The sequence below is a fragment of the Octopus sinensis genome, linkage group LG10 (assembly GCF_006345805.1).
Source record: "Octopus sinensis linkage group LG10, ASM634580v1, whole genome shotgun sequence".
In the NCBI taxonomy this organism is placed as follows: Eukaryota; Metazoa; Mollusca; class Cephalopoda; order Octopoda; family Octopodidae; genus Octopus; species Octopus sinensis.
The window spans coordinates 97,391,812-97,403,845 of NC_043006.1; positions in this window are offsets into that span (position 1 = coordinate 97,391,812).

The following is a 12,034-nucleotide window of genomic DNA, read 5'->3' on the forward strand; positions in this document are numbered from 1 at the left end:
CCCACCTGCAAGGTCATGCGCTGTTTGATCTTGATATGAGATCACCATGCCGCGCACATATGGTTGTGATACATGTGCCTGGTGTACCCTTATCAGACAGGTAGTCATGATGGGTATACTGAGCTTCGTATATTTTACCCCAGTGTCACTTTGATGGCATTAATAATAATAAATACAACAAATTCCGGAATTAGACATACAAGAAACAAGCACAGAAAAAGCTAAGCGCATGAAAACCCGTGCTAAAACTGCTGCCTTAGATATTCTGAATGATAAATGGCAAGAAAACCTCTCAATGGCAAATACCCAAAGAGAGTGAATAATGCAGATGTTGACAAAGCCCTGTCCCATCAATGGCTAATGGCCTCTGGCTTAAAATCTGAAACAGAAGGGTTTATCGCAGCAGCTCAAGATCAATGCTTACCTACAAGGAACTACCAGGCCAACATATTAAAGAACGGCAGTAGCCCAACATGTCGTGTATGTCAACAACAGAATGAAACCATTGATCATGTTGTCTCCAAGTGCAGTCTTCTTGCGCCTACAGAGTATCTCAACAGGCATGGTAGAGCTGCACAATATATTCACTGGGTAATTTGCAAAAACCTGGATTTGCCCCATGATAATAACTGGTGGAAACACAAACCCCAACAAACTTGTTGTCTCTTGAGGTCTCTGGGTGAGACTTGAAGCCAGCTTGTGCAAATGTAAAGCAAAAGTCAAACATAGAATAATAATAATAATAATAATAATAATAATATAATAATAATAATAACAATAACAATAATAATAATAATAATAATAATAATAATAATAATAATAACAATAACAATAATAATAATAATAATAATAATAATAATAATAATAATAATAATAATAATAATAATGCAGTACCAGGCAGTGGCTTCTGATCTTAACTGATTGGAAGTGTTATCATGTACATTGTTTTGTCTTGGTATAAAAGATGGGCTACAGCAAATATTCTGCTCAATACCACAGATTTGCTTGTCAGTTGTTTGACCTTAACCAGTTGAGCATGTCCCTTAGTGGCTGACGATATGTGCATCTCTGATCACGAGCAGAAGTAGTGGGGGAGCATCATAGCCATGTGTTGAGAAGGATTCTTTGGGGTTTGAATAATTCACCTCTGGAAACATGGGTGTTTCGTTCAACGTCCTTAAACAATCCTTATTCAGGGACCTTTTGAGCGGGATGGGTTACTCGATCTGAAGAAAATTCTAACTGGGCTCCACCTGCAAGGTCATATGCTGTTTATCTTGATATGAGATCACCATGTCGCGCACATATGGTTGTGATGCATGTGCCTGGTGTACCCTTATCAGACGGGTAGTCATGATGGGTATATTGGGCTTCGTATATTTTACCCCAGTGTCACTTTGATGGCATGCACTGCTCTCTCACTCAATAATAATAATAATAATAATGAGAAGAAGAAGAAGAAGAAGAAGAAGAAGAAGAAGAAGAAGAAGAAGAAGAAGAAGAAGAAGAAGAAGAAGAAGAAGAAGAAGAAGTATATCAAGAGGACATCCTTTAATAGTGCGTAACTCATTAGCGCTCTTAAGGTGCAATAAGAATATAGTCAAGAATGGAGAATGAATGTCAAAGGTCAAGTTCCTTTACCAAATTAAATCACTTCGCATCATAGGCAGGTTCCTTCATTTATAGTCTCACTTCAAGTACCAATACAAAGATCATGGAAGCGTATAATATGCTTTCGTGATTCGTATATTTGTACTTGAATTGATGCGAAGTAATTTAATTTGATGAAGGGACTTGACATTTGAAATTCGTTCTCTATATTTGACAGTCTATCTATCTATCTATCTATCTATCTATCTATCTATCTATCTATCTATCTATCTATCTATCTATCTATCTATCTATCTATCTATCTATCTATCTATAAAAGCAGAAGCGATTAGGTACAGCAAAGCACTAGCCATAGATAGAAATAGAGTAGAGGGTGAGCTAGTTAAGAAGCTAGAAGAGGTAATTAGAAGCGGCATCGCATCCGACGTTTTGGCGGCGAGGTGGCCCTCGACCAACACTTCAACGCCAAACACGAAGGATGTGCTGTCAGAGCTAGGATGCGTGCTCTAAGGAACGAAGGTGTTGGAGCCGCGAGAGAGGCCCGGGTGGCAGAGGCGCAACAGGGCAACAAAGCCACCATTCGGTCACTGGTAGATGAGAACAGGGGCGCGAATTGCTCGAGCCAAGTAAAATGTGTGAGGCCTTCAGCAGCATTTTGCCCGACTGTTCGGAACGAGTGGAGGGCAAGAACGTAGGGTGGACTTCAGTGCCTACCTACATAGCCTACCACGACTCTCGACAAGAAGGCAGGGTGCTGCGAAGGTGCCATCACGGCGGCGGAAGTGCGGGAAGCGATGGCAGAATGCTCGAGGGACAAATCACCGGTTTGGATAGTCTACCCTACGAGCTTTACAATTGTATGCCAGACTTGTTTGGAGATCTCTTGGCGGCGGTGTACTGCAACTGGCAGCAAAACGGGAGCATTCCTGGTTTTGTGAGCCGAGGAGCCGTAACACTGCTGAAGAAAGATCTAAACAAGGGAAATGTAATAGATAACTTTAGGCCCATCACTCTGCTTAATGCAGACTTGAAAATTTTGGCCAAGGTGCTAGCCAAGAGGTTGGTGCTTGTCATCGAGAAACTGGTCGACAAGGTGCAAACATGCGCCGTGCCAGGCCGGACCATCCATGACAACCTCCATCTGATGCGCTACATCATAGACAGGGTAGTTAACGAACCTGGCATGGGTGGGGCCCTGATCAACTTGGATCAATCGAAAGCCTTTGATAGGGTGGACCATCGATACTTGGAGGCAGTCCTGAGAGCGGCTGGTTTCGGGCCCGTCTTCCGCGGCTGGATAGCTGCCTTGTACAGAGGCATCCGTTCGGTAATTCGCGTAAATGGACATCTATCGAGACCTTTCGACATTGCACGTTCGGTCCGTCAGGGATGCCCCCTCTCGGCGCTTCTATACGTATTGACTCTTGAGCCACTACTGCGGAAGCTGGCGACTCTAAGGGGCATCCCGCGAGAATTGGGATGCGGGACGAGCGTGTCTGCATACGCGGACGACGTCACCGTCATAGTGTCTAGCCACGAGCACATCGAGCTGGTCGGCGAGACACTGAAAAACTACGAAGCGGTGACAGGAGCGAAAATCAACCGGGAAAAGTCAGTGGGCTTGCGACTAGGCACCTGGAGAAGCAAGCCCATGCCGTCCACCAGCGCCTCCGTCGTGGGACGCTGGACCGACGGCCCGGTTGAGTTGCTCGGGGTCTGGTTTGGTCCGGACCTCCAAGTGGAGAAGAACTGGAACGAGATAACGAGTAGGGTGGTCACTCTCGCCCGGCAATGGGCCGAGAGGAAACTGTCCCTAAAAGGTCGGGCGGAGGTGGCGAACACGTACATCGCGTCCGTCATCTACTACCGCCTGACCGTCGTACCTTGTCCCGACCCTACCATCACCGAACTACAACGCATCCTCTTTCGCTTCTTGTGGAAGGATGCGTCCCGATGGTCAGGCGATCCATTTGCTGTCAACACCCGTTAAAAGGAGGGCTGGGCATGCCGTGGTTGATGATGCGCAGACACGCGCTGAGACTGCGACATCTCTGGCTCTATGTAGACGACGGTGAACAGGTGTGGTCGCCGTTTGTGAGGCACGCTTTCCGCAGCTCGTCTCCATGACTGAACTGCAGTCGTGGATCAAAAAGAGGCCGAGGAAGGGCGAATGGCACCGCGAGTGTCGCGTTGCTCTCAAGCAACTCTGCCGTCCTGGGTCGACCTTAAGTGACTTCAACACAACCAGAGCATTCTATAGGGGTTTAGTGGAGGGGAGGTACGACGACGAGCTCGGGGCGAACCTGGACGTCGACGAGGAGTACCTGACCCGCTGTGTTCGGGACGACTTTCGGGCCAGGGCCCATGGACAACTTCCAGAGATCCCTGGCCTGGCAGTGCTACCGAGAAGCGCTACCCGTTCGGGATAAGCTCTACAGACACGGCTCGAGAAACACGGGGCCGACCTGCCCGAGATGCGGTCAGAGCGACGAAACCGTTCTGTACGCACTCGGCAGTGTCCAACAATTTCCGACCTGTGGGCTTATGTCGAACAACTGCTGTCACGTGTGGGACGAGTCGGTTTATCAGCTGAGTCTATCGTCAATATTGTCACGCCTCCTTCCTTCAAACGGGAAGGAAGAGCTATTTTCATCATCCTTGTGGCTATGGCGAAAGAATGTATCTGGTGGACGCGTCTGAAAGGATTGGAGACAAACACTTTCCTCTCTGGTCAATCTCTCATCAACTTCTTCAAGTACCACTTGAAAAGGAAAGTGAGAGTAGAGAGGCAAGTTTTGTCTAGCGAATGTTTTAAAAAAAGATGGGTGAATGTAGCAAGAATGGCACGTATGAATGACGAAGCCACCTTGAGCATAGTCCTATGAACCCAGAAATCGAAAACAGAGAGTTGCTTATTTGCAAAAAAAAAAAAAAAAAAAAAGAAATATAAAATGTGACTTCATTGACCGAGGTTACCGTGGTGTTTCCGTAGGCTTTTCTTTCACGGGTAAACCTCACCTGTCCTCCCCTTTACACTTCATATTGAATTTCTGTGATAACGATCCCTATTGATCAATTTTTTTTTTTTTTTTTTTTCTCTCCCCTTTTTTTTAACCCCCCTTTTTTTGTCCTCTTTCTCTCCTTTTACGATCCCTTTTGATCGAAACTCCCCTTCCTTTTTTTTTTTTTTAAACCTTCAAAAAAAAAAGCTCTACCTTGTAATTTGTTCTATCTGTGTGCAGCCCTGTGTGGCTAATAAAGAAACATATCTATCTATCTATCTATCTATCTATCTATTATCTATCTATCTATCTATCTATCTATCTATCTATCTATCTATCTATCTATCTATCTATCTATCTATCTATCTATTTATCTATCTATCTATCTATCGATCTATCTATCTATCTATCCATCCATCCATCCATCCATCCATCCATCCATACATACATACGTACGTACGTACATACATGCATATATACCCATGTTGAAATTCCAATGAAGGAGCCTTGAATCTAGTGGCAAGAAATCTTGAAATAAACTGAATAATGACATACATACATACATGTACAAACGCACACACACACTCACACGCACACACACGCATATATAGATGGAAGATAAAAGAATGTTTATTGATCACTACTATTGTTTCGATCCATCTACCATTAATCCCTCACCGGTGGGGTGTTAAAAATCTGGTTTAGGTGTATCCGTCAGTGTAGATGTGTCTCCTCAGGTGATTTCAAGAGGCATCTTGTTAAAATAAACTCTGTTACGCAAGATTTCTTCTTGGTCCTTGCATAAATAACTGGCAAATTAAGGTATGGAGTTTCATACTTACAGAAAATACATAACAAATATCGAGATGTTTCGAGCATGGCTCTTTGTCAGAGAGAGAACAGAGGAAAGGCCCGGAGAGCAGGAAGAGAATGATTCGAAAAAAGTACGTGTGTGGTTACATGGCTAAATAGATTGGAAGTGGAGATAAAAATAGTTTTTGAAGGCAAGAGAGTGCAAAAATTGCCAGTGTGTGTGTGTATGTGTGTGTGTATGTGTGTGTGTATGTATTTGTGTGTGTGTGGTAGTATCAGCGTGCGCATGTTTTAGTGTTTATGTGAGTGAATGTATATGTGAAAGAATAATGCTGACAACGTGTGTGAGTTTCTTTTTGCTTTCACCCATTACCACTATTCGACAACCAGTGACGGCTTGCTTACATTCCCATAATTTAGCGGTTCGGCAAAAGAGAAACGATAGAATAAATACCTGGTTAGAAAAAAGAAGTCATGAGAATAAAGTGTCTAAAATGGATAAATTCGAGGATTGCTCTGCTCCGATGGTAGAGCACCTGTCATAATTGCAAAAAATGTGGTTTCGAACCCCATGGACAAATTTTTTCAATCCAAAAGGGTTCTTTTTAACTCGATATGTCTTAATTAGCAGCCAGCCAATTATGACGGCGAGAGTTTCAGTTGATCCGATCAACGAACAGCCTCCTTAATAGTTTAAAATGGCCGAATACTTTTGCACGGTACGGTATATATATATATTAACGTGGTAATAGTCTCGCTAAGATACTTAATTACACTGTTGAATAAAGCTAAAGATTTCAATCAAAGCTATGTTTGAGCTTAATGAAAAAGCTGGCTCCTCTGAATTGGTTTAAATTCATAATTGGGTTTTTTCTTAGTCGTTTATGAGTAGTCGTTTATTACTATTCACAAGACGTCTGTACATGTTTCCTCTACATCTGTATTGCTAGCAGAATTCTAAAAATTCAGAGTGTAAACACAACGTATCTCCACATACACACATGTACCAACACACACACACACACACCACATGTATGCATGTATGCATGTATATATGTATGTATGTATGTATGTATGTATGTATGTATGTATGTTGTATGTATGTAGTATGTATGTTATGTATGTATGTATGTACGCATTGCATGTATGTATTTACGTATGTATGTATATATATATATATATATATATATATATATATATATATATATATATATAGGGAGAGTTCACAAAAAGCAACAAATAGAAGTGGTGTAGACAATAGATGTACACCAGGGAAGTGAAAAAGACTTTCACGTTTCGAGCCTACGCTCTTCCACAGAAAGGAACACAGAGAGAAACAGGGAGAGAAAATAAAGAATGTTTAGTGACTAGCGATCTGTCATGGCGAATGCCGGACAGAGGGGTCACACAGGAGAGCTAGGAAGAAGGGGAGATAATAAAGTAGTGGTTATTCGAGAACGAAGGTGTGCGTAAGTATAAGAGAGCTTGTATGTGCGTATGGAAGAGGGCTGGTAACCTTGACATGTGCGTGTGTGCATGTGTAGGTGTGTGGATGATAGTGTGGGTGCTGGAAGTGTTCAGTGCTTGTGTGTGCGTGGTGGTGTGATGTGATGTGGTGTTGTGTGGTGTGTTGTGATGTGGTGTTGTGTGGTGTGGTGGCGTTAGGATGTGGGGAGGCGAGAGTGGGGAAAACAAGGGTGGAATGTGGGTTATGTTGAGGGTGGGGGTAGAGGTGGGGTATGTGGGAGTGGATGCAAGGGATGCAAGGGATGGAGTGGGGATGGGATGGGATGGATAGGGAAGGTGGGGTTGGATTGTTTAGGAGTGGGGTTAAGGGAGGGGTGACGATGAAGGGAGGGAGGAAGAGAGAAGGTGGGTGGGAGTGATGAGAAGGGAGAAGGAGGGTAGGAGGGAAGAGAAGAAGTAGGAGTCGGAGCAAGAGAGGAGAGGTGGGTGGGAGGAAGTAGGTGTGAGAGGAAGAGAGGAGAGGCCTGAAGGGTTAGATGAAAAGGGGAGGAGAGTTGAGCCCGCATGACGCAAAGGAGCGAAAAGAGAAGATCAATCCCTGTTCACGGAGAAGACGGGAGTCCGGATGACCCCTGTGCAAGGTCAATCTGAACACAGTCAGGTGTTGCAAAAGGTGACCGGTAGAACGGAAATGGCGCGAGACTGGGGTGTCATTGTCTCGGAAGTGTTCCGCGAACCGGTCAGCCAAGCGGCGTCCCTGTAATATGATAGGGTCGATGATGGGTGCCGGTGAGGAGGATGGTGTAGGACAGATAAGAGCAAGTGTGGCAGCGTGGGCGGCATATATACGTACATAAATGTGTGAGCATATGTATATTTGTAGAGACACACACACACACGCGAACACACACAAATATATATGTATATATGTATGTATGTATGTATGTATGTATGTATGTATGTAGGTATTTATGTATGAATGTATGTATATGTAGTGTGTATGTGTGTGTGTTTGTGTGTATATTTCTATGTATGTAGTATGTGTTTGTGTGAACGTGCGCGTACAATATATAAAAGTCTGAAAATTAAATACCACTATCTCCTGCTTACATATACATACATACACACATACATACTCATATACACAAACACATACACATATATAAGATATGCACATACTCAAATGTGCACAGACACATAGATATATATTGATAGATAGATTTATACGTGAATATATATAAGCACATACATACATACATACATACACACATACATACACGTAAAAATATTAAAAAATCATTCTCTATACATACACGTTCACACACACACACACACACACACATATATATACACACACACACATCGACAGATGGAGATATGAAATTTAAGGAGACACCTATTTCAGATTAATTTTCTCTGTTGAAATTACAGTCACGCACTCCAAACTTGTTTCACTTTCACTATTGTGATATTATATTTCAGCCTATGTTTTAGGCACCTATTATTTATTTATTTACTGTTGATGCCAAACTGGATTGTTATAATAAATCCTAGGTATCTTGGCTGACTTCCCACCACATCTAAATACATTAAATTTACCTTTTTGTTTATTTCCTGCTATTTCCCCCACACTTCTGCTCTTCCTTGATGCTGCTTTATGTTTTTTTAACTATGTCTGTGTGTACGCGCGTGTGTGTATGTGTTTATGTGTGTGTCTTCTGTGAGTGTATTTAATCATGTCTATGTTTGAATATATTTATATATTTATATGTATATGTAGGTATATATGCAATAATATATATTTATATATAATATTATAGATATATATATATATATATATATATATAATGTATGTATATATATATAATGCTGTATATATGTGTTGTATATATATGCATTATATATATGTATATATATATATATAATTACATATAAATATGCTTATATATATGTATAAATATATATACATACATGCATATATATATATGTGTATATATATATACATATAGATGCATATAATTAGAAGTTTTTATATATACATTTAAATATGTATACATATGTGTGTGTATGCATTTATACATTTATACATTTCTATCTGTCTGTCCATCTATCATCTATCTATCTTTCTATCTATCTATCCATCTATCTATCTATCTATCTATCTATCTATCTATCTATCTAACTATCTATCTATCTATCTACTATCTATCTATCTATCTATCTATCTATCTATCTATCATTATATGAGTCTGTCTATATATATAAATATATATTTGTATAGATTTAAGGACACAGAGAAAGGGAGAGATGTTACTTATATATATTATATATATATTTATATATACTGTCTACGTACTAATCTAGAGATGTCTGTATATAAGTATGTAGACATGTGTGTACGTATATGCATGTATCCGAGCCTGTATGCGCGCGTGTTCTCACCCGTGTATCCATATTTATAATTTACACTAGTCAGGTGATCTTTTTCTCCTGTGGACAGAATGTTCTCGAAGATATATGTTTGCAATGATATATGATTAGATATTTGAGAGAGGTTTATAGATTACTTCCGAGGTTTTTTTATCTACATGCGTCTATACATCGTTATACGGTATATATATACGGTATATATATATATATTATATATATATACACACACATATATATATATATATATGAGTGTGTGTACGTTTATGTGTATATATATATATGTATTTATATATACATATATATATATATGTGTGCATAGATATATGTATATATATGTGTGTATATATATATATATATATACATATATATATATATATATATATATATGTATGTATATATATATGTATAGACACACACACACACATACCTTCCTTCATACAAGCACGCACACGCATATTCGCCCATACCCATACAGATAATATCATTCAGTTTATTTTCCATAGGTAATCAATGATAAACTTTTGAACTCCAGGTAAAAGTGAGGTTTAGTGTCAGCAAAAGTGATTTTCAGTTTTTTTTTAAATAGAAAAAAAAAGAAAAAGAAACAAATTTATAAAATTATGGAATGTGCGATATTTTGGTTATGGACAAAGTGAGTGGGTGAGTGAGTGAGAGAGAGAGGGAGAGAGAGAGGGAAAGTGAGAGACTATGAAAGGGGGAATGAGAGAAAGAAAGAGTGAGAAAGAGATTATTTTTTTTTTTCATAGTTTATATTTCGAATAGTCTCTTGATGGCTTTAATAAGCAATGATAACTGTGAAATGAAGACGACGGTGATGATAATGATGATGATGATGATGGTCGTGTCGACATTTACGCCGATGGGGATAACGATATTGGTTAAGGTTTCTGTACCGTTCATGCCATTGGAGATGATTATGATGACGGTGGCGGAGACGACGTTGACCACGATGATTCTAACAGTAAACAAATATGTGAAGAAAGGTTCCATGTATCTTTTTTTTTCTTTTCTCGACATTTTCTATGTCCTTTACCCCTAATATGTACACATATACTCATAATTTCAACTCTACGCAAGCATTGCAAAGAACACACAAACATCCACTTTGCCTAATCAAAGAGAAATAACCAAAGGTCTGCTGTCTTAAAGTATGGATAAATATACCGGAGAAAGCACCAGATGGAAGAGCCACCAAAAAAAAAAAATGAAACCTGACTAGAGAGATGATGTGTGAGTGTAAGACAAGCACCTGTTTGCCTATATGGCAAGTTTGACCTGCATGGCTCTACAATTTGAATGGTGATGATGATCTCGATCTCGGCGGAATTTGAATTCAGAACTTAAGGACAGATGAAATACCTCTAAGTATTTCGTCCGGCGTGCTAACGTTTCCGCCAGCTGGCCACCTTTCTGATTCTAGATATTGACACGTGAATGTGACGAGTATGTACGAAACAAACTTTAAAAAATTTATAGAAATAAGTTTTTACCAAACTACTTCTAAAAACATCAGCAAACAACGCCATCTAACAAGATTCCATATAAATACATTGTATTTAACAAACAATGAGGATAGCAGCAACCAGTCTATAGAAACAAGCACAGCCAACGGAACACGATAACGTATGATTCATATGAGCTAAAAGTTGTCAGCAGGAAGCATATGTATAGACCTGTCTATCTATCTATCTATCTATCTATCTATCTATCTATCTATCTATCTATCTATCTATCTATCTATCTATCTATCTATCTATCTATCAACAACAAATGGTGGTTTGCCCTCAACAGAGCAGTAAAAGCAGAAGCGATTAGGTACAGCAAAGCACTAGCCATAGATAGAAATAGAGTAGAGGGTGAGCTAGTTAAGAAGCTAGAAGAGGCAATTAGAAGCGGCATCGCATCCGACGTTTTGGCGGCGAGGTTGGCCCTCGACCAACACTTCAACGCCAAACACGAAGGATGTGTGTCAGAGCTAGGATGCGTGCTCTAAGGAACGAAGGTGTTAGAGCCGCGAGAGAGGCCCGGGTGGCAGAGGCGCAACAGGGCAACAAAGCCACCATTCGGTCACTGGTAGATGAACAGGGGCGCGAATTGCTCGAGCCAAGTAAAATGTGTGAGGCCTTTCAGCAGCATTTTGCCCGACTGTTCGGAACGAGTGGAGGGCAAGAACGTAGGGTGGACTTCAGTGCCTACCTACATAGCCTACCACGACTCTCGACAAGAAAGGCAGGGTGCTGCGAAGGTGCCATCACGGCGGCGGAAGTGCGGGAAGCGATGGCAGAATGCTCGAGGGACAAATCACCGGGTTTGGATGGTCTACCCTACGAGCTTTACAATTGTATGCCAGACTTGTTTGGAGATCTCTTGGCGGCGGTGTGTACTGCAACTGGCAGCAAAACGGGAGCATTCCTGGTTTTGTGAGCCGAGGAGCCGTAACAATGCTGAAGAAAGATCTAAACAAGGGAAATGTAATAGATAACTTTAGGCCCATCACTCTGCTTAATGCAGACTTGAAAATTTTGGCCAAGGTGCTAGCCAAGAGGTTGGCGCGCTTGTCATCGAGAAACTGGTCGACAAGGCGCAAACATGCGCCGTGCCAGGCCGGACCATCCATGACAACCTCCATCTGATGCGCTACATCATAGACAGGGTAGTTAACGAACCTGGCATGGGTGGGGCCCTGATCA